This window comes from Canis lupus, chromosome 25 (assembly GCF_011100685.1).
Source record: "Canis lupus familiaris isolate Mischka breed German Shepherd chromosome 25, alternate assembly UU_Cfam_GSD_1.0, whole genome shotgun sequence".
NCBI classification, from domain to species: domain Eukaryota; kingdom Metazoa; phylum Chordata; class Mammalia; order Carnivora; family Canidae; genus Canis; species Canis lupus.
Genome location: NC_049246.1, coordinates 42,902,581 through 42,927,285, shown reverse-complemented (window position 1 = coordinate 42,927,285; position 24,705 = coordinate 42,902,581). Strand labels below are relative to the sequence as shown.

The 24,705-nt window shown below is 39.0% G+C and overlaps 1 protein-coding gene and 1 long non-coding RNA gene across 3 annotated transcripts in view; one reads left to right on the top strand and one right to left on the bottom strand.

Annotated features, from left to right (window-relative positions):
* Positions 1–24,705, bottom strand: part of CAB39 (calcium binding protein 39) — an 83,296-nt gene that overhangs the window by 58,173 nt on the left and 418 nt on the right. The window contains exon 1 of one of the 2 annotated variants that reach the window (XM_038574146.1): positions 23,728–23,892. The exons of the other annotated variant lie outside the window; for it this stretch is intronic. The gene's annotated coding sequence lies outside the window, so the exon portion shown is untranslated. Of the gene's footprint in view, positions 1–23,727; positions 23,893–24,705 lie in introns of those variants that run through there. 2 annotated transcript variants of the gene reach the window in all.
* On the top strand, positions 739–23,770 carry LOC119877543. Its single transcript, XR_005378787.1, has 3 exons — positions 739–1,076; positions 20,054–20,148; positions 23,663–23,770. It is a non-coding gene; the product is annotated as an uncharacterized LOC119877543 (long non-coding RNA).

The following is a 24,705-nucleotide window of genomic DNA, read 5'->3' as shown; positions in this document are numbered from 1 at the left end:
TACAGACTTTCAAGATTGAAGTTAAGATAATTAGGTACAAAGGAATATTTCCAGCTACCTTAAATCCTTTCTGGAACAAGGCAGGGCATATTTAAACATCCACTTAAATAGTTCTACAATTCACTTTAAGGACACAGTTGGAAGTATTTTAACTGAACACACAGCTAAGTTACTCTTAGGAATTAAGAATATATCATGGATTAGAGCTCCATGACTTCAATACACACACACACACACACGTACTAATTTCACTTCTGCAGAAAAAAGTGTGCTCTTTATATACATATTTGCTCTTTACAATCCTCTTTTGAGGGTTGGGCCCAGAAGCAGTTTTCAAATGTCTTTTGTTGTTCAAAAGAAAAGTAGTTTGCTGGAGACTAAAGCAAGAAGCCCTGAATGGGAGTACTCTTAAAAATGTTTTTTCTTCTAGTTGAGATTAAATGAATATTAAATTCTAAATCAGCTTAGTAATATTACAAGTAAAGTTGTTTTGAAAACCAAGGTCTGTGTCTTTATGTTTCAACATTCTGCATGAACACAGTTTGGCAAAACTTAATATTTTATATCAATAATTCCATGCACACTTCAGAGCTGAAATTGTTGGATCAACACAGCTCTTTTCTGAGTCAGCAAGGGGTCACTGTAGCATTTCTCCAAAGGACGTGCTGTTTTGCAATGTCTTCAGCAGAAATACTCAGGTCACAGGCTTTGGGTCTTATTTCTAATGGATGACTCTTCCCTTCTGTGCAGGATCTGCCCAGTTTTATTTTGTATTGAGAGGTACCACGCCAGTTGTCCCTGGAAGTTATATAAAATGAGTGAAGGTAAAGAAACTCTTTGTCTTCTCTTGAATAGCCGGATGTATCTGATTCAGGATCATCACTGAAGATAACTATCGGTTTTTTATAAACACCATAGAAATGATCCTTGACCTGCCCACCTTAGAGAGCAATTTCTCATAAAGAATGACTAAATAATGGGCTGCTCTGGCCACAAAAAGACCACATGATGTTCTGTGTGGTTCTGGATGCCAGGTACCAGAATAAAAGAAGCCAAGGAGATTCTGAGAGACTCAGGTAAGGCAGCAGTCTGAGACTTGAAATGTGAAGATTCTTAACTTGTACCAAAAGCTTAGGCCAATTTACATTGCCATCAACAGTGCACTAGCTAACCAATAAGAGGCTCCATTAGTCCTTTTTGAGTTCTGCCAATCTGTTAGATTTAAAAATGCTATTTTCTTGACCTCCTCTCCCTACCCCTCTCATCCTTACAATTCATATTTGATCATTGATAACAACGAACATATTTTCATGCCTAGTGTCCGTCTGCATTTCCTTAGTAAAACTGTACATCTCTACTGCCCATTAGTTTACTGGGTTTAGAGTATGTCTTCTTATTGACTTGTAGGATACTATATAATTATGAATATTATCTCTTTAGCTGGTTTGGGCTTTTTTTTTTTCAAATGTCCTACTTTGCCATTTGCATTTCAACTTCTTAAACTTGCTGTACAAAAATCATTTTTTATAGCTTTATCTATAACCTTTTTCTTTATGAGTTCCAGATTTTTCTATTGGGCTTATAATTGCATGCTGAATATGAATGCAAGATTTCATACTTACAGGTATCAGATATTATTTACAATTAAGCAATGAATATCCTTTTCTGAAATAATGTTCTAGGAGAATCTAATTTAACAAACCTCACTATATTATCCAGTTTGACAAAGTAAGTCAACTTTTACATTACCGCTGCTTAGTTGTGGGAAAGTCAATCAAGAAATTCACTGTAACACAAATTCATGACCTTTCTTCAGTTAACCACCAACTAAGTTATCTGGGAGAGGGGCAGCACAGAATACATTCTTTATTTATAACTATTCTAAAAATACATGTTAAATAAGTACAATATTAAACACTAAATTTGATATTTCCCAAAATTACAGGTGTATGACTTGAGAATATTTTTAAGATGACTCTATAGACATGCCTTTTAGACATGGATTCCAACATGATGTGACCAATTCCTCATTCCTAGACTTTATCCCAATCTAAGCAAGCCAGAGGTAAATACTAGAAGTAAACTGATAATATGCCATCAGACTTCAGTAGCAATTTCAGTGAGCATCAGGTAGGAATATTTTAGAGTAGACACGTATCTTCATGCCCTAAGCACTGACACATCTAGGACAAGGGTAAAAGGAAAGAGAGATTCGTGAAGAAGAAACTCAAAGCTTTATGAGCAGCCTTATTAGACATGCTATTATGTAAATTACCATTACCACACTAGCCTGTGAGCTGCGTGTGCAAAAGCCATGGGTCTACCTTCAATGTGCACTACACCGAGCACAGTTGGTAACCAAATTCCTATACAATTTATCCAGTTTGGGTTCTGTTACAGATAAAGATGAGCCATGGAAGAGCCAACTTAGAGGATCCCTGTTATTCTCCAGGCATTCCTTCTTAAGAGTATAGCGTTTCAAACTGAACCCTAATTCTTGTATGTGACCTGACCAGCCAAGACTACCTACACATATATTTCTTAAATGTAGTCATAGACTCCATCCAGAGCTTTGATAGTCACATACATGGCTGCTTTCTATTGAGCGGTTTAATTGACCTAAGTCTTCTCCACGTGTTCTACAGGGAGCCACATCTTCATCTACTGTTTACATCTGCATTTTGGGAAATGTCTGTAGGACTGAATAAGTATTCCTATTAAATTGCTTCTACTTTAGAATCAGTCTACAGTTGGACAATTCAAATTCTTTTTTTTTTTTTTTAATTTTTACTTATTTATGATAGTCACAGAGAGAGAGAGAGAGAGAGAGGCAGGGACACAGGCAGAGGGAGAAGCAGGCTCCATGCACTGGGAGCCCGACATGGGACTCGATCCCGGGTCTCCAGGATCGTGCCCTGGGCCAAAGGCAGGCGCCAAACTGCTGCGCCACCCAGGGATCCCAACAATTCAAATTCTTTCTTGGATCTTGAGTCTGTTATCTTAGCTTTCCCTACCAGATTCCTATCAACTATTAATCTGATCAGCAAGTCATACAGGTCTTCCTCTACTCCCTGTTAAAAGTACAAATACCGGGAGCACCTGCGTGGCTCAGGGGTTAAGCATCTGCCTTCAGCTCAGGTTGTGATCCTGAGATCCTGGTATTGAGTCCCATATCGGGCTCCCCATAGGGAACCTACTTCTCCCTCTGCCTCTTTCTCTATGTCTCTCATAAATAAATAAATAAATAAATAAAATCTTTAAAAAAAAAAAAAAAACTACTGAAGCTTTCCAATTAAAGCATGCCATCCATCTGTATTGTGTATACAGCCATTTAAACAACCACAAGGCCACCAGGCCACCTAACTGCATTACCACTAGCAGTGATGGCTTAGATTTCTCTGACCTTATGACATACATATATTCATATATAAAAAATAAGTATCACACACATGCAGTACCACCAAACAGTACTTATCCTTACCAACTAAAATTACAGTGATATTCTCTATTCTATTCCCATTCCCTTCCTCCCTCTTAAAATGCTACTCAGAATCCACTAAGCTGATTTCACAAACAACTAATAGGATGGAACCTACAGTTTGTAAAACAGATGTAGAATCAATCTGAGTAGCTCTTTTACTAATGACAGCTAACTTATTCACAATGCTGAACTTTTCCGATTATCATGAGGCAAAACGATTTCACAACTTGGTTTAAGGTCTGAAATTACAGTTACATACTACAAAGCCTTACTTAGAAACACCTGTAATACATGCTAATTAACTGATTTCATGAATATGTTAAAGGCTTTTTATCATTATAATGTGCCATCTTTAATTTTACCTACATTGATTAATTTACAGATGATCCCCAGGAATTAAGAGTGACACTGTTACAGTTTTAGAATTAATTCCAGAAAACGTGAACTTCACAACTATTTCCTTACAAATTAGTAAGGTACTTTAATACAAAAGGTTAATCAATGTCCACATTTAAAATTTTTTTTTTAATTTTATTTATTTATGATAGTCACAGAGAGAGAGAGAGAGAGAGGCAGAGACACAGGCAGAGGGAGAAGCAGGCTCCATGCACCGGGAGCCCGACGTGGGATTCGATCCCGGGTCTCCAGGATCGCGCCCTGGGCCAAAGGCAGGCGCCAAACCGCTGCGCCACCCAGGGATCCCAATGTCCACATTTTAAAATGTGAAACCATCAGTCTTTATAAATTCATTTTTCTTCTAGTTAAATTTACTGCTCACTTTGCTGCAGGGTTGTGTAAACATAGTCCATATGATCATGGGCAAACATCATGATTTCACCCACATTTTGGTAAATAAGAAAAGCAAACAGCTAACTCTGTTCTTTTAAAAAAGATGGTAATTCCTTTAAAAGGATGTGTAATTCAAAACTGAACTGTAAACAACTGAGAAAATTTGAAACAAAGTTCAAATATGAAAAAAAAGTCTTTCAGAAAATTATTTTTGTGTCAAAGATTAAGATAGATGGAAAAGCAAAAGAAACAAAAAAGTTCAAAAAAGGTACACCTAAGAGTGATGAAATGATTTTTATTTTTTCTTTTTAGTCATTCTAATGAAGAACTGTGTTTTAAAAGAACAATTTCCTTTTGAAAATTTACAACCTTCAAGGGTACCTTGGTGACTCAGTCAGTTGAGGGACCTGTTCTTAATTTTGGCTCAGGTCATGACCTCAGGGTCATGGGATCCACGCTCAGCAAGAAGTCTGCTTGGGATTCCCTCTCTCCCTCTGCCTTGCCTCCCTCCCTCCCCCAACAAGCGCCTGTGTGTGCACTCTCAAATAAAATCTTAAAATAAAGAAAAAAAAATTTATAACCTTCAAACTTCTATCTAAAGGATCAGATATAAACCTGGAAAAAAAAAATAAACCTGGAAAATCACTTTCCTTCAAGGTCCAGCATTGCTATTTCTGTTCTGGCCAAATGCCCATGAAAGCACAAACATGCCACAAAACCAGCCTGAGCTGAAGCACCATAGTTGGAGATTTGAAGTTTGTTTCCTTTTAAACTGCTCAAAGGCCACCATACAGTGGTATTTAATGTAAATGGGCTTTTTCTAGCAGAAGTATTTAGAGTCACAGAATACACAGTTCTAGGGCTTCCTAGAGGACTGTGTAGAACATCTCACTCAAAGAGGATTTCTGTGAACGAGTCAGCACCTCCTTTCCACCTGTCATCCTGTGGTACCCATTCATTAGGAGTTGTTCAAGGACTGAGGAGTCAAGGCACACACAGAGAAAGACTGAAACCTATGGAAGACTACTGCATGCCCCCAGACCCCGTTTAAAACACCCAAATAAGTGACAGGAGCAGCAAATTCAGAGGACAGACACAGTACTGGGGGCTGAAGATCTCAGACTTCAACTGAGGAGATGCTTCTTGAGCTGCATTTTGTAGACAGGATAAATTTGAGTAAGAGTCAGAAAATGTATTACAATTGACTGGAGAGCTTTATGCAACAATCTGAATTAAGAAAACAAAAATTAGGGATCCCTGGGTGGCGCAGCGGTTTGGCGCCTGCCTTTGGCCCAGGGCGTGATCCTGGAGACCCAGGATCGAATCCCACATGGGGCTCCCGGTGCATGGAGCCTGCTTCTCCCTCTGCCTGTGTCTCTGCGCCCCCCCCCCCCCCCCCGTGTGACTATCATAAATAAATAAAAAAAATTTAAAAAAAAAGAAAAAAATTATTTAGTAATTTTATCCAGGGCTGGTGTATAATAAAGTATCAAGTGACAAGGAAGGCAGAACTTAAAAAAACTTACTGTAAACTCAAGGGCTGTTTACAGAATAATCACATGCCTTCTTTTATTGCCCAAAGAACATTCCACACTTGATGGAGTGGTGCTTTCCAGGTGAGTGTTGACATCACAATACAGTCACAATGGAAAACTTGCTTTTTAATCTGAAAGCTGTATCTAAAATACACAACAAAAAAAACATCTTATATCCATGGGAGTCCAAAAAAGTTAAGGTTTAGGTAGAGGACCCAAAAATTTAAGAAGAGCTCAGATGGAGCAATTACTTAACACTTAAAATGTATTTCCTTCTACAAAAGTTTTGAATAGGAGATTCCGTTTCCTTTACTATTTTGGCAGAATAATCTACTAACTCAAGTGAATGTGGTAACTATATTATTTGTGAAAGTGCTCTATAAATCTGAAAACAAAACAAAACAAAACAAAACCAACAAACATGCAGAAATTATTATTTCTGTGCAGGCCTCAAAAATCTTTCTTCTTAGTTTTTAACTTTATCTTCCAAATGCTTGGATTCTTGCTAACTATATTGCCAACCTGTCAAATCTTGGTGGTTCAAACAGGAAGTTCATGTTAATTAAAACTAGGCTGTCTACAGCTGTTCTTGTGGGGAGGGGGATGCACAGGGTGAGCTCGTTCCAGTGGTAGACAGATGATGCAGGCTTTGAAATTTTTCCAGACTACAGGGACATTAGCTATGCAAATGACAGTGGCCTTTAAACCTTGTTCTAAGGTCCAAGGAAGGTGAGTGAGGGTCCATCTCTTCTTGAGCCTAAACATCTCATTCCTATTAGTTTTTTTATACTGCACTTCAGTGTTAGAAATTTAATGAAAAATTTTAAACTACTACTTTATGACATTAAATACATCTGCATGTTAAATACAGAAACTATTTTCCAAGGAAAACACTGACCTGGCCTCCAAGTCAATTTATAAAACCAGATTTGAAATCAAGCTCTTTAAATCTTCAAAGGCCAATATCGGTGCTGTTGGCCAGCTAAGCCAGCTGTTAAAGCGGAGTGGTTACTAGAAAACTATAACCTTGGACTTCTCTGGTATCCAATTTTAATAAAAAGTTCAGTGGTATGAACAATTACAGAGGGCTACTTCCAAAGCTCCAGAGCATCAGAAAGTAATGATTTAACTGAACTGTACTCTGGCCTAATATTATTCCTTATGTTTCTATACTAAGATAGCTTAAACTTGAACTCAGGTACTTCACTTTTACAGGCACCATACAGAACCGAGAGAAATGTACTAAGTACATTAGTACTAATGTACTAAGATCTGTATTAATGGATCCACAGGGTCTCAGTTTCTGGAAAGATTTTATTTCTCTTAAGTGACTGATTTGTTTTTGTTTTTTAAGATTTTGTTTATTTATTCATGAGAGACACACAGAGAGAGAGGCAGAGACACAAGTAGAGGGAGAAGCAGGCTCCATGCAGGGAGCCCGATGCGGCGAGACTCAATCCCAGGTCTCCAGGATCACGCCCTGGGCCGAAGGCAGCGCTCTAAACCGCTGAGCCACCCAGGCTGCCCTGATTTGTTTTGTTTTGTTTTGTTTTAATTTTTATTTATTCATGATAGGCACACAGTGAGAGAGAGAGAGGCAGAGACACAAGCAGAGGGAGAAGCAGGCTCCATGCACCAGGAACCTGACGTGGGATTCGATCCCGGATCTCCAGGATCGCGCCCTGGGCCAAAGGCAGGCGCCAAACCGCTGCGCCACCCAGGGATCCCCCTGATTTGTTTTTTATCTCATGAACAGTTTTGCAACCAATCTTGTTTTCTTCTTTGTTCTGGCCACTAAAACTCTGAGCCACAGGTGTGGTCCCCAACCAGCTAGTGTCAAAGACATGCACTGATTTGTGTACTCACCCTGCCCCAGGAATCATTCTATTTGCCTTTCATTATTTTTTCCTTTGCTCCTTAAGAAATTCTTTGGGGGTGGGGAGGTAGAAGGGGAAGGGACATAAGAGCAAAGAAAAGGAAAGGAAACATACCCCTAACTTGTTTTATTTCCTTCAACTGGAAAGCAAGGAACATGAAAGAACAACTATTTCTGGCATGAAGGTGTGGCTTTTAACACTTACCACCATGATAAAATTGTTAAATACTGTATGACCTAGTGTGTTAGTTCTCCTGTTCAGGTGAAAATACATGATCCTGAAAGGGGACATCCTGTCTGGGAGAGATTACTAAATTAAGTCAAACAGGGACAGTGTACCAGGGCAATCAACATGTATGGAGTACAGTAAAATAAGGCTTCTACCATTTTTCTTCAAATAATTCCTACCTGTGGTAACAACGGCCTCAGCCTCCCCTGTAATGTGAGGGGTGTCAAGCACGACTCTGGCTCAAGAGCAGCTCCTACTCCAGTGCACAAGACCTATTTAATCCCTGCCATTGGCCCTTTTAGTAAGTAATAATGAATAAAAGTATTTCCAAGTATATTCAACATATTTTTCAAGCCTCTATTATGTGTGAGGCCTTGCGGACATTAAGATCTAAATGGCTGCCTTTAGAGAAAAATATTTTTAAACTAGTTATATAAAGTGTATTCAACTAGTGTTAAACATACCATTCCTAAGTTAAAAGAGCTGAGCTGTATTTTCAAACTTCTATATTCTATCCTAATCTTTCTCCGAAATCAGGAAAACAATAAGAATATGAGTTGGGGTGAGGGTGGGTGGAAGGGTGACAGGCAAAGGGCACAAAGTAAATGTAAACAAACTGCACATGATGAGAAACCAAAATGCTACCCAATCAAATCCTGGTACTTTAGACTAAAAGCAGATTAACAAGGGAGCACATTCCACCCTTGGGTAGCAAACATTCCAATCCCTTCTTGTGTATTTCTGGGATTGCTGAGGGACTATCAGTGCAATAGCTTTTAGGCAGGGATGGAATTCCTTTGGGATTCTGGGATCCAGTCCTTTAGAGACTCCTCTGGGCCTTGAGGATATCTATGTGCAGAGCTAAAAGAGCATGCTTTTCAGGGCAAAATGAGATAAAAGGACAAAATGAGAATAGGAAGGAATATGTGGCCTGAGGGCAGACAATAATCAAGAAGTTCATCTGAACTCAACAAACCAGAGAGGAGGATAAGAACCCCAATAATCTTCACAGTTGGGAAAACACCATCTCCTTCTGGCAACTGCCGGGCCTTACCAACCACTAACATGGCTACCATGGGAGGTGCAGTAGTCCCTGTTAGAACCAGAGTCCTGTGGGCCCAAACAAAGGAACCTAGAGGGGAAGAGAGACTTCTCCTTAGTTAAAGTCTCTATGGCAGGGCTGAAGCTACATGAAAAACATTTACAAAATGTCGGTGGCCAGGCTTTCTGTCAGGTGGAGAAGGCTGGTCTGCACAGAGAAGATGAGTAAGCAGAGAAATGGAGTAGCAAATGGATAGTCATAATGGAGTTTGTGTTCCTGGTCCTGACTGCTGGTGAAGACCTGGGTGCATTGCTGCCTTTCCCCACACTTCCAGTGTTTGACTCCTGAGATAAGCTTTCACTAAATCCCTACCTTGTTGGAACAAACAGGAGTTCCAAGTAACACGGGGGCTACCTGTAAGCTATCAGTGCTCCTGTCCTATGCCCCAGAAAGGCAGCTCTAACAAGGGCAGGACTCAGACATTTCTCTCTTAACCTTTCAGAGGGCCAACACCCAACTCGTGAACACTGAGACCGGCACTGTCTTTTATTCTTGCATGTAGTCTGCATACCTGCATTCAGAGTTGAAGATCTGAAATGTGTCATTAAATGACAGAGGAAGAAATATGGAAAAAAATAACAACGTGAAAACAGGTGTATCTGTTTATTCTCACAAATTGAGAATAATGTTCAAGGTTATTCAAGGAAATACAAATTAAATGCATTTTTTTCCCTAGCCATCCTAAACTGAACTCTCAGGATGATTCTGTGTAACTCCTGATCTTTCCCTTTGGATATCGCTGCTCTAAGACTTAGAAAAATTACATAAACGTAAGTGTATGAAGAGTGGTGTATCACTTCCCTGAGCAGTTAAATGGCACCCAAGAACCACCATTTAACAACTAGAACTCCGTAACTTCTCTTCTGTAGTAGTTCCTGAGAAGTGGAGGGAGAGTGAAGAGGGCATCTGGGTGAAAAAACAAGGTGTTTACATTCAGACAGTCTCAGTGTCTGACTTGAGGCAAAGCAGAACATTTTAGAGTTAGAACATCATAGCTCTCATTCAGACAGAAAAGTCAAGGCAATCTAATGAAAAATCCTCCTGGTTCCAGAGGGACCAGGTAACTGCCAGGGCTCCAGAACTAGGGCCTCAAAATGAAGCTACTTGAGGATCTGACAGATTTGTGCTCTAAAACGTCAAAAAAAAAAAAGGAGGGGGGGGGATGTGTGTGTCAAGAATCAGCTAGTTTGGCAACTGTTAAATGTTAGATGACGTAATTCTAACCAGGACAATTTGGGGAATGAAGGGGGATGCACTGAATAATTACGTAGGGACAAGAGGCATAAACCTGGACTTTCCCTGCCAAACAGGGCTTTTGATCACCTATACTAAACTGTAGCTATCTTCCCTCCTCTAGGACCAGCCAATTTTTCTATTTCACTTCCCCTGATCAAGGGCAAAGCACCCTCCCTCCACTTACAGCAGAGTCATCTGCACACAAATATTTATTAGTGGAGATGAAAATAAGTCTGTGTTGGCAATACTCGGTATTTCAATTAACATCTACAATTCACTGGGTTTATAGAGGAATATGCCCATGTCACAAGAATAACCTTAACTCTTCACTTCCCACCAAATACTCTTTGCTTCAGGCCAGGTGGTCAACAAGTTGCCAATTCCCCTACAGGTGAAATACTATCTTGACTCATCCCCCCATGCTCTTGTTGCTGAAAGGATCGGAACAGGCTGATTTAACTGATCTAACTTCTGCAAGAGCCCAGTACACCTCAACAGGAGCGCAACACACTCCCTGCTCCGTATCCCTGCCCCAAACTCTGAGCTATTTTACCCTGACCTATGTAACCCTGCATTTGAAAATTACAAAAAGCACATTTCATGTATGTCCCTAGAGATCAAGGGCAATCTTCATATAATCTTCACAAGGCAGGATACTACAGGAAAACTGACAGTGAGATAGTGTGTTTGTGTGCACATATGACTTTTAAATAAAAATGAGGTATAAAGTGTTTCCTAAAATCCAAGCATGTGATCTTAAGGCTGACTTTGAGAAACTTGAAACCATAAAAGTTCTGAGCTTCCTGCTAAAAGATGACTTCACTGGACTACCAGCTTTCTCTACTTTGACCACTAGGGTATCCTCAACACTAATTTCACCTTCTTCAGGTTTATCATGTTGCATCAAACAAGGCATTCCAATAAAATCAGTGCAGCATCAATTGGAAGAATCTAATATGTTTGAACATCTTTCACAATTCAGTGATTCAGAGAAGCAAACTCCATTTTCTTCTTCTACGTAATAGCTAAAATAGCTAATTTAAAATCACAGCTTTACTGACATATAATTTACATGCCATTCACTTAAAGTATATAATTCAATAGTTTCAACAGTTTACAGAATTGTGCAGCCATCGCCATAATCAATAAAATAACTGGATTTTTTTTTTTTTTTTAAGACATTGAAGGGACGCCTGGGTAAGCTCAGTGGTTGAGTGTCTGCCTTTGGCTCAGGGCATGATCCCGGGTCCTGGTATCAAGTCCTGCATCAGGTTCCCTATGAGGAGCCCGCTTCTCCCTCTGTCTATAACTCTGCCTCTCTGTGTCTAGAATAAATAAATAAAATCTTAAAAAAAAAAAGACACTGGAAATTCCCTATAGTAAGGATAAAACATAAATACTTGTTATTTTATTTTCTCCTGGCTTACATGAAAGAAACATCTTAAGAATCTGGACATATATTGGACCAAAATATTTCCCAGAAAGGCCAAATGGGCAGTATATGAAATTGCCTTATCTTCCTTCCACTGCACCTCTACTAACACAAGCATTACCACCTAAAAAAACACTTTAACATCCCCCTTGTTACTTGTTTTTATTTAGCCACTACCTGAGCTCACTGTTCATTTACCCAGTTTTAGCATCTGACATGTTTGAAAAACAGCATGTTTCAAGGGCTAAGAGGATAAGCTCTCAGCACACCCAAGTGTGAACCCCAGTTTTGCCATTGGAAGAGATATATACTAAAACCTTTGAGCAAAACACTTTATATATAAAATGACAGCAGGACTTAAAATTTTAACAAACTAAAACATCCAGGGTAGCATTTACTAATAAACAGCAGTTGCCAGTTTGTATGAGCTTTTGCTGTACTGAACTAAATATTAACCCTTGGTCTATCATCATGCAAAATTTTTTTCATATCTTTATCTCAGGTTTTTTTTTTCCCTTTTAATCACTTGATAGCAATGAAAATAAGCATATTTCCTCATCCAAAGGTCTGACAAATATTCATATAAATGTTCTTCTAATCTATGTTTTTAAACTCATTCTTCCATCAAATTAATTTTCATAAAGTGCAGCTTGCTTATCAAAATTGATTTTCCCAAAGAACAGATAACCAATTATCTAAAAATCTTATGCCAAATAACCCCTCTTCTTTCCTCAGTGTAAGATCGTGTAGTAGTCACATACATACTTTTTACTGAGCTTCTTAAGTTAACTTTTAAGAAATCTGACTTTACTTTCTGGCTAACAATATGCTAATTTTGGAAATTTTCTTGCTTCCTACCATTCATTCAGTCTTAACATTCAAGAACATGGTATCTCTCCATTATTACTCAGATCTTTATTCCAATTAAGTTTATAGTTTTCTTTATAGAGATCCCAAACTATTTTATATAGATCTCCCTTACCTTAGGTGTTTCATTTTTTGTATAGTAAGATCTTTCATTTTTATTACTGGATATTGCTAGAAAGAAAACTGCTACCAATTTTTAAATATGTAGCATATGGCTATCTTACTGAACTCTTATTTTCAGTTTTTCAGTTCATTCCGTTGGTTTTCCTAGGTTTACGATTGTAACATCTGCACATACTGCTATTTTCCGCCATTTCTTCCTACCAGTTTTACATTTTATTTGAGGTTTTCTTGCATTGGCCAGGATGGTATCAAACATCAGACATGTTACTGGCATGCTTATTTCACTTTCTATTCTACCAGTTTTTCCATTGGTAGGCTGTTTGATGTTGGTTTAAGACAGATATTCTTTTATCTCCTACCAGCTTTTAAAGACCTCATAATCAAGAACTGGTATATTAGCATTGTTATCTTGGCAAATTCTGAGATGATACAGCACAAAGGGGCAATATACCCTGGTGCCAGACCCCAGGGGTTCGAAACCCCAGGCTCTGTGACTTACTACCAATTTATCCTGGGGCAGATTATTTTACCTCTTGATCTAAATTCCTTCAACTGTAAAATGAGGGTAATAATAATACTAATAACAACCTCTTTGTTGGGTTGTTGGGAGGATTAATTGAGATAATTAGAATGCCTGGCACACAGTAAATACCAAGTGTTACATGTTATTTGCCCTCTTGAATTAAGAGAATTTCCTATTCAATCATTTGCTGATGTTTTGCTTAGGATTTTCATGACTACTTCCATAAATTAAACTGAGACATCGTATTTTTCCTTTGTAATGTCTTATATCAGGTTGCCAATCTTATATTCTATCAGGTTTTTAAGAGTTTTTGCTAGTTTTGAAATAAATATGATTTTGTTATCTTTTTCTATTCTTCTAGGATCTAGAATAAATGAGGTCGTGTACTGAAAAGTCTTTTTAAATTTTTAAAGAGAACTTAGACTTTCTGTATCATCCAGGTTCAGAGCTCCACTCACTTTTTTGGTTGGGAGGCCATGGCATTTAATCTGTATCTAATACATTCCATGATTAGTAATCTATTCAAGTGCTCCACTTCTTTAAAAAACTTAGTTATTATTAAAAAAAAAAAAAAAAAAAAACTTAGTTATTTGGGGGATTCCCGGGTGGCTCAGTGGTGGAGTCTGCCTTTGGCTCAGGGTGTGATCCTGGAGTCAGGCTCTCTGCATGGAGCTTGCTTCTCCCTCTGCCCCCTGCCTGTGTCTCTGCCTCTCTCTCTGTGTCTCTAATGAATAAATAAATAAAATCTTAAAAAAAATTTATTTGGGGGGGGAAGAGTGAGTATAGGGGAGAGAGGCAGGGGAGAGGAAAGGAGAGAAAGAGAAGCAGACTGTCAATTGAGCTTGGAGCCCCACAAAGGTCTTGATCTCATGACCCTGAGATCATGACCTGAGCTGAAGCCAAGAGTCAGACGCTTATTCAACTGAGCCACCCAGGTGCCCCTCAAGTGCTCCATTTCTTAAGACAGTTCTGAAAAGCAACGAGTTCCACTTTCATCATTAGATCTTTCAAAGTTGTACATGACACACTCAGACCCAATGTTTCTCTGGTCAATTCCTTCTGGATGTTCTTTTCTGTCTTGCTCCTTCTATGTCTTATTCCTTCCTCCTTTCAACAACAAAAGCCTCTGTCAAAGACAGTTTTGCCCTTTCCACACACACCTATGGGGTGTTTATATACAACAGCCTAAGCTAAGCAGACTCATCTCTCTGTCTTTTCACTATATTTATTTATTTATTAATTTAAAAGATTTTATTTATTCATGAGAGACAGAGAGAGAGAGAGAGAGAGAGAGAGAGAGAGGCAGAGAGAGAAGCAGGCTCCATGCAGGAAGCTCGAAATGGGACTCGATCCCAGCACTCCAGGATCACACCCTGAGCCAGAGGCAGACACCCAACCAGTGAGTCACCCAGGAGTCCCACCTTTCACTATATTTAAAAGTGGGGCAGCTTTTATAAGATAAACAAGAAAAAACGAATATGCCTCACCCTCACCACCATCCCCCTGAGGTTTTACCTTGTGTGAAGAAGGAATGCAGTCTATTGTCCAGCCCTCTTCCCATCAACGCACCTTCCAATCACACACTACGTAGTGTTCGGGAATAAGAGCAAGACTAGCTCTTGAGTAAACAAATGGGTTATGACCAATTGTAAAGAATAAGGATGAATAATTTTAACAATATAAAGCTGGAAAGTATTTATTGTGCTGTGTGTACATACCAGGAAGATGTTACCAGTTCTAGTTCCTTCCTGCCTACTTGAGAAGGCAAGGCACGGGGATGTGGGCCACTGAATCTGTGACTAATGTGCTATATAGCACTTAGGAAAAACATTATACAGCTTATATTCTAATGCAATGAAAATAAGTAAAATAATCTTGTAAAAACATCAAAATGACTTCAAGTCCTAGAAAATATATTCTGACATACACTTTAACATTTTTCAGGTAATCTCAAATATGAATGAAATTATGAATCCTTACAGATATCTGTATCCTGCCTACATCCTTATCTAAGACACTTAGAATTCTATTACAAAAGGAAATAGTTAATAAACTGTATTTGGTAGCTTCTAGAAATCAACACTTTGCTAAGAACTCACTCCCTTCTGGAATATGTCCAGCAATCAACATCAATTTCAGTCTCTATGATTTGTGGATTACACCGTTCCCTTTTTTTTGGAAAAACAGTACATTAGCATCTCTTATCTTCCTGCACAGCTCCCTCTCTTCACAGCTCCTCAAAGGTCACTGACAGCAAATCAGTAATATGAACATTCTCTCAGTGTCCTAGGATCTCACACATCTTGACCAGAAAACTTGCCGTCGTGTTTCTGTAACAGAAATTCCCTATGTTCCAGGATGATTCTACATCCCAGTACTTTGTGGTGGAGGCAACAGAGTTTAGTGGGTTTCAAGTGTACACTCTGGGACCAGGGTTTCCAATCTAGCTATATGACTTCAGACTAATTACCTGGCTTCTTTCTTCTCCATTTACTCACCTAGAAATATGGAGATGAAAAAAGGGTTACTATAGGATTAAATGAGGTTAAGCTAGAGAGGTCTTCAAATTTATACCAGCAGGTAACATATAGGTGCTATGTTAGCAATTATTCTTTTTACTTCAGTTTTTTTGCTTACACAAGTAGAAAATCTCTGCTACCTTAACACTGAACTGGTTTACATACCTCAATGATGCCATCAAAACCTCTCATTTCAGCAACTCCAGGCCCTAGTGAGGGACACTTGGGCAATAAAAGAGACCAACAGAAACATTTAATCAGGGACAGACAACATCAATGCCTCAGGAGGTGACATAAATGTAGGAGGTGGCCAGCTATGTTCAGAGCAATAGTAACAAAAACTAGATCTGGCCCCCACCATTGTTCATCCCCTCTAAATGTCCTTTTCTCAGGTCAGGACACAAAATTAAACTCCCAATTGCAATATTGAGGATGGGGGAATTTTAAAAACTGCAGAAATGAGCATAAAACAAGAAAATAGCAACTTTTATTTTGCCGCCTTCTTTTAGTGAATTAAACTATAAAATGCTAAGTTAATCACTGATATAGGTATGTGCATATTTACATTTGATGACATGTTATAATGCAAGATTATTCTAAATTTAAGATATTGTTAAAAAAAGGTTTAAAAAATATACAATAACATAGCATAAAGCTCAGCAAATGTGAGTCCACTTGCAAATATGAGGCAAAACAACTTTAAGTGGGTCCTTTTGACTATAAAACTATCCCAGAAAGCTGGTATCAGAAAAAATGATACATCTAGCTACAGATCAAGAGTCCAGGTTCACTAAAGGCTGCTTTAACACTTTCAAAGGCTTAAAATACTTTTTGAATATGAGTATGGTGCAGTAGAGAGTCTTAGAACTTCAGTTATCACAAAAGCTAAAATGGACTGGGCACTTAGAGCATATCAGGCATGTTATGTAAAGCATTTCTCACTGAAGTCTCACAACTACTCTGCGCAGGTTCTACTTTTGTTATTTTACAGATGAGAAAGCTGAGGCAGAAGAGGCATTAAACATTCGCCCAACAAAATACCACCAGAATCTAAATACAGGAATTCCAAGGCTAGAGCCTCTCTTCTTATCTCTATGCTGAGCTTTAGTTTTCTAACAGTCTCTCCAGGGCCTTTTCTCAACATCACTTTAGACATTTATAAACTCATGTAATCTGTGTGTTTCTCAAATTACATGATGCATTGGTTTAGTTGCTCATAACATGTTAAAAAATATAGCAGGATGAAAAGTATTTGAACGCATCGTACACAGGAAGGCCTAACTAAGTATTGTTTCGTGAAAGTTCTTTCTCAGTTTTGACAGTGTGTTTATGTACGGTGTTGGGTCACTGATCAAAAATGTAATTTCTCACTGTGGGTTGAAGTTGAAAAAAAAAAAAAAAGGCTTGAATAGCCACTTAGCTAAAGTGCTCATTCTTTTACTTAACAAAACCGAAAATAGATTATTCCAACCTTAGTTGGATCCAAACCTGATATAAGTAATCATCCCAATCAACAAGCAAATGCTTTGAATTCCATACTACATATGGATATGTAAAACATATGTAAATAAGGTTTCTCAAACTGTATTCCAGTAGAATCCTCCTTCAAGACTTTGGGGGGACTATTTCCTGGGGAAGGAGGTGTTCTTGTGACCAAATAAACTTAGCAAATTGGGAAATGCTGCACATTATATTTCCTTCCTGGACAGCCACAATGTACATTATTAAAAACTGACAAACTCTAAAAAAAATAAAAAATAAAAAAAAAAAAAAAAAAAAACTGACAAACTCTGCAGAAAAACAGTAATACAATCACTACCAAAAGTTAAAATCTGATTAACTGTTTTTAACCCAGTGTTTTCCCAAAGTTAAATTTTATCATGAAACTTCTCTAACAATTAACCTCTCATAAGACTAATATTCTACAAAACAGAATTTGTAAAACACGGTTTTAAACAATATCCGGAAAAGGGAGATCCTAATAAACTTCAGCTACTATAGTATGTAAACCTTCAAATAAGCACAAATATAGCAGAGATAAATAAAATATACAGAAAAAGATATCTTGGTTAATATCTCATCTCTGCTGAGCAGTTTTGTCAGAATATTACATAGCTCTGTCATTTAATGAACATTTACAGGAACAATGATATTAGAGTCTAAAAACACAAAGTGGGGGATCCCTGGGTGGCGCAGCGGTTTGGCGCCTGCCTTTGGCCCAGGGTGCGATCCTGGAGACCCGGGATCGAATCCCACATCAGGCTCCCAGTGCATGGAGCCTGCTTCTCCCTCTGCCTGTGTCTCTGCGCCTCTCTCTCTGTGTGACTATCATAAATAAATAAAAAATTAAAAAATAAAAATAAAAAAAAATAAAAACACAAAGTGGGGAAAGAGGGAAGAGCAGAGATACAAAAAAAAATTTTAAAAATCTGCAATTCAAATAAATTACAATTTATTGCACAAAACATACATATAAGAAAAACCTAAAACTCACACATATTGTAAACAGCCAAAAGATCTGGAAAGGTCATCCTGGTGACCTGAGTTTCTGTCCCTTGCCTGGAGAATTCAGAAGTAAATGAACTAACTGGCTGATAACATGCCAGCAGAGAGGGGCAGAGTTGTTTACCTAGACTAGGAACTCTTTGCAACTGGCATATGGAACAGGACTCAACATAATGGGCTGTAAAAACTGCCTGTGGAACAAATTAATTCATAATAGATGTTTAGGAGTTATGAACGCTCAGGGGTGGCGCATAGCTGCCCTCTTATCAGTGACAGAACGCTGGGCTGGAAATAATCCTATGATCTAAGCCAGCACACCACCTTTCTTAGAGGATTAGTATCAATTACAGCCAAAGAATACTATCTTAAGCATGTTCCTCACATCTTCACATTTGATTCTACATTTTGGTCCTTTCCACTTTTCTACTCTCCTTGCCTTTGGTTAATATTTTTTCCTCTTCCCAAAACAAAGAGCTTATAAACTTCACAGCAAACATACTTAAAAGTTGACAATGAAACTCATGTAAAGCTTGAGGATTTGTTAATCATTGACTAAGCTTGTACTTTACAAGCAGATGACATTTAGTTCTTAACCATTTTTTCGTTAAGTACATTAGAAAATCTGAAAATACATATTGTGATATTACATTACAAGAAGCAGAGAACTAACATGCTGCTGTGAAATAGGAAGACCAAGTACCTGACCAACCAGAAGACAATGATGTTAAAGCATGGTCACATGCCATATCTAGAGCCCTCATAAAGAAACTAACTTAAAGACCACAAGCAAAAGGAGAGGTACCTAGTATAAGGGGGCGGAGGGTGGGGGGCAGCAAATCAGAACGTCTATAAACAGGATCACTGAGAAGAAGAACAAGAGACCTGGGATTTTCAGCCTGGTTCCCTTAGCATGATAATGGCATGACTGAAGAAGCCCCAAGAGGTGGAGTGACCTGCCCAGTCACTGAGTCAGAACCCAGCCCAGGCCTTCCAATTCCCAGGCTTCTGTGTTGCGCACGGTAACAAAGGCCCCCCATTTCTCTATAGGACTACTATGAGAAGTAAATACTACCCACTGGCCTAACTAAAACTAGAAACCACCAATCAAATGATGACTATACAACCAAAGCATGTAGAACAAACTATTTCATTTTGTACTATCACGTGGTTATAGTCTGGAAACCTATTAGAATTCACATTAAGCTTTATTTACAAACCTTAATTCTGAAGTACTAAATCAAAAACGCTCAGCAAAAAAAACAAGACCCTATAGAGGAATATATTTGTCTTATTTTTGTCTACCTCCCTTGGTTCTTTGTCTATTTCAACTTTTAACTTTAAACTACCACCCCTAAGAAACTTGCCAGCTACATCACAATTACAAACATGAATAAACAACTTTAAAAAAGGATTATGCGCCAAGAGCATTTAATATGTGAATACAATCTTCGTAAATGTTAGCGAAAAGGTTCAAAGAAAACATTACTGCATAAAGTACAAAACAATTTCTTTCAAGCAAGCTAGATAAAGAATGAAGAGAGGCAGGCTCTAGACTCAGTCCTGTGGCTAATAAGTCACACAACTCTGAGCAGGCGACTCCACTTTGTAGAAAGCCCCACCAGTTATAGCTCAAAGTTAGCCACTCACTGCTCTAGTTCGGGAGGGCCTGTGTCCCCATCTGCAGAAAGAACCATCTGACTAGAGCATTTCTAAAATTCTCACGTTTCTTCCCCTTGAACCAGTCAGTCTGGCATCACCATTATCAGAGAACTTATCATCAGCATTCGGTATGAGCACCTTAGTAGTAAAGTACTAACTTATTTAATCTCCCTACAGTTTTCTCAGATGTGGTCTATATCACACCTGTTCAAGAAATCTAGACTGCAGAGAAGTGGAGGAACTTGCCTAATGTTATAGAGCCCACAGGGCAGGTGAGGATTCAACAATCCAGGTAATCTGGTTACAGGGAGTCTGTTACTGCTTGTAAGCACTGTAATACTGCCTCTCAGAAGTAAGTCCTAGAGTGGGTCTTAACTGGAGACATGTAAAAAGAAATGTGTTCATGCTATTTCTTCTTGGAGCCCAAATACAGTGGATACAGAATCCACTGTGGAGCTAGAGAACCATGAGTAACATGTGAACACTACCCTGTAGGAGACCAAGTTATAGTTCATTAAACAATGTTATAAAGTAGCAACTTAATTCAAATCAAGCTACAAAAGGTATATTTTGTTTCTTGAGTATTTTATCAAAATAAAGTCTTGTGATGTTTCAACTTTATCATACTTCGTCATCAACAAGTGATCCTCTGGATAATGTTCCCAAGGAATAATTATCATATAAAACCACATTGCTACTAAATATTGATTAGCGAGATGTTCTTAGTCTCTTTAACTATGTGAAAATACGTATATACATAAAAATAAGCAAACTCAAACCAACACCACTGTACTTTGAGTATCAAAATCTCAAGTTAGACACATTGTATTATGGTACATGCCTACATAAATAGCTAGGGCAGTCTTTACCTCCCTCTTTTGGGGCCACTTCACACCTGACCAACCTCTTGCAATTCTCTGCATGCCATTCTTCCTTCCTCTGCCAGCTTAACATCACAGTTGCTAATAAATCACAATTCCACCATCCCCTCACTCCTAAAAGCACAGTGGAGCCAGGAAGCTCAGGAAGGTAGAGAATGATACCTACACACATGCACGCACAAGTACACACACAAATCCCAAAACAAAATGCTAATGGCAACAATCTGTTAACCTTCATTTCTAAAATTCTCACATTTCTTCCCCTTGAACCAGTCAGTCTGGCGTCACCATCATCAGAGAACTTATCATCAGCATTCGGTATGAGCACCTTAGTAGTAAAGTACTAACTTTACGATCAGTCTAGTGTCTTGTCACTGGTCCTGTAATAACTCTTCTCATGATTCTGGAAAGGCCTGAGAAGCAGAAGCAGAATATTTAACGTTTACTGCCTCAACTGCTGGTAGTAAATGTTTGCCTCACTCTGCTCTGCCACCAATACTCTGGACTGATAAAGGCACTGATGGGGTCCAGTAGGAGAGCATTAGAATGATGAGACACACAAAGGAAGAACTCTCATTCAGCTCAGTTCCTTCTTCAATTAAGGGTGGCCCTTGGGTAGCCCCAACAGCAGTCTTCTTTCCAGTAAAAACCAAACTACAGGCTGATGACTAACTTGTTACACAAGTCTTAGGCTACTTGGCTTGATCTGCATTCACACGAATACAAGATCCTTAACCTTAGTAATAATAAAGCAAAAGTCCCAATCTAACCTACAGGTTCAGAGACTTGATCTTCTTTCCTACAATTTTATAACACAACAAAGTTTTACCAACATTTTGCTGTTATCCATGCTAATCCGCCTATCATCACTACCAGACAACAACCATAAAATCAAATTCCTAATTAAAAGGAGCCATGGAAAAGGAGAAAGTAGATTTGTAAAACAGAAACACCATCAAAAAGGTAACCAGAAGACACTACCTGAAGTGAAAGTCTACCATATACTGGATTTAATATTTTGCGTGCTGAAGGTGGATGTGGGTTTATGTCTGTATTTCTATGGTATATGGCAAAACTACGAATGATCAATAATCAATCCCTCCTGGAAAAAACTCTAGGGAATGCATGGCAGTAATTACAGAAATCCATAAACTATGAAAGTTGATCAAAGAAAAAATATTTAGTAAATATTCAAAAGAAATAAATCATGCTTTGTGGTATATACATTTGCAATGTAAAAATAAAGATTCAAATAAAACCAAATTATAAAAGCAAACTGCATACCTATTAAACTTTCTTAACTATTCTTTTTTTTTTTTTTTAAAGATTTCATGTACTTATTTCATTTATTTATTCATGAGAGACGCACAGAGAGAGAAGCAGAGACATAGAGGGAGAAGCAGGCTCCATGCAGGGAGCCGGATGTGGGACTTGATCCTAGGACTCCAGGATCATGCCCTGGGCCAAAGGCAGGCGCTCAACCGCTGAGCCACACAGGCATCCCAACTATTCTTTTATATTAGCTTTATGAAAGTTTATACAATCTAACTCAACATCTCTTTATATGCGATTAGAAACAGAAACCGAGATCCCACTAATAGATTTTAGAATGTAAAGCAAAGGGAAAAAAAACTGGTTTAAACAAGAACCTGTAGTCTGAAATGCTAATGAACTAAAGTGAACTGTCTTGAAATGAGAAACAAAACAAAATTCCTTTTGTTATAGCAGCAATTATTTCACCAAATTTTATATTTTACTAAAGAAACGCCAACAGAAAAACTACATATTGAATCTTTGTAACGTCATGATCAAAAAGTAGTTAATCTATACGGATAGCCTCAGTATAAAGACTATTTTTTAGAAGAGGAGGGTTAGGGGAGATGGGGAGATAAATCACTCTGTATGGGAGATATTATACCAGCTAAGAAAATCTTTTTAGAAAGTACATGTTTTTTTTAAAAAGTATATCCACTCATATAAGCAGAAATGTGTAATCTCTTCCATATCTGATGCTGACACCCCCCCCAAATAAAACCTTTCTTCAATAAGTAATAAGACCTAAATCCTACAAAGAGGTTAATAAATATACTTCAAACAAGACACCTTTAGAAGTTCTGCCCACCATTGCAGTTATTAAGCGTGACTACTGCATTTTATCTGAGATAAATAAATGCAACCCTGTCCAAAAAAAAAAAAAAAAAAAGAATACGCTTAAGACTTTCCTTACTCGGGTAAAAATGTTTTTATATAAAGATATTCAATGAACAAAAATGTTAATATTTATACATACATGCAGTTTTTATTTCATCATGCAAGAAAAAAATAAGCATAAAAAGACTGAAAAGGAAGTATGCAAAAATGTTAAAAGCAACCAAATCTAAGCGGTAAGATTATAGAAGATCATTTAAAAAATGTTTTCCAGGACCTCTTGCATTTTACAAGGTTTTCTTGACTGAAAAAAGTTGACATTCACGGATCATAGAAACAAACAACAAACAAGTGTTTTAAGAAACGAACATGAGTTCTAAGCTGCTTCCACAAATCATCTATTCTAGACTTTAAATACAGCTAATTATCTGCTAGTAATCTTTTTTTTGGGGGGGGGGGGTGGAATGTACAAAAATCAAGCTAGATTTTCATTTCTCACTCTCCTACACTTTCATAACTAAAAACTAATGAAGAAATGTTTACCTTTCCATAAAAACGGTTCTATGTCCCAACTTGCCGCCCCGGAATATTAATAACAACCTGATTTTTTTTTTTTTTAAAGTCATCAATTTAGATTGCCCTTACAAAATGCCCTTTCAAAGAAGTCACGCTTAGCTCAGTAATTCCAAAGCGTAGCCACCTAACACACAGTGGAAGAAGTTTTGATGCGTTTTTTTTTTTTTTTTTTTTTTTTTAGTGAACCGCACCAACAGAAACGCCTTCCGTGCAGAGGAGCTTATTTCGTGCGCATCTTTCCCTTACCTCTTAAGAGCCCGGTATCTAATGAAGCTTTTTTGCAAAAGGTTCTTCGCTTGGCCTGGACGTGAATTTATCTGTAGCTGTCAAAATCGATCTCGAGCTGCATTATGTTCAAGGCACAGAACGACGACTCTCTACTGGGCCTCCCTCCTCCTCTCCCTTTCCCAAGAGCGCCTTTAAGATCTCCCAGCTTACATTTCCGGGGCTCATGAGTCACTGGGCGATGAGCGCTCAGTCCACCTTAGAAAGCCGCTCCAACAGCCCCTACACAGGAGCCGAGCGTCTGGCCCCTCAGCACCTCGGGAGCCCGACCCCTTCGCTCCCCGACTGGCCACAGGCAACTGAACTAATTACCCACTATTTCTAGACCATGCCTTTTTTTTTTTTTTTTTTTTGTGATCTTTGGGTTTGCTGCCCCTCCACATACCGCCGGGTCCCCACCCGTCCTCTTCCAAACCCCATGGGGCCTTCCACGCCCGGCTTGGCACCGCCTCGCCCAGGAAGCCTTCCAGATTTCTGCCAGGCGGAAGGAAGTGATCGATCGATCGGGTCCGGTCCGGTCATTCCCTGGGTGCCTTTCTAGCACTTTGTAGCTCTTTCACAGGACTTATCGCCTCGTCGCTGGTACCGAGGTTATTTGTGTGCTGGGCTTATCTCCCCCACGGCAGAGGCTAAGCTGCTCGGGGCGGGGGCGGGGGGGGGGTTACCTTTGAATCCCTCCGGCGCGGACCTGCTGCGGCGCCCGCCCGCCCGCCCGCCCGCCGCGCTCGGCTTTTGGCTCAACTGAAGCCGGGAAGGCTCCGGCCGCACGACTCCCAGCCAGAAGTCAGGGAGGCGCCCCCGCCCCCGCCCCCGCCCCGAAAGGAGGATCACAAAAGATGCTGCCCGCGTCCCCGTGTCACACAGGAAGCGGAGCGGGGCTCAGGGGCGAGGGGCCGCGGCCGGGGACTGGGCCGGGGCCGCAGCGGGAGTGACAGCTGG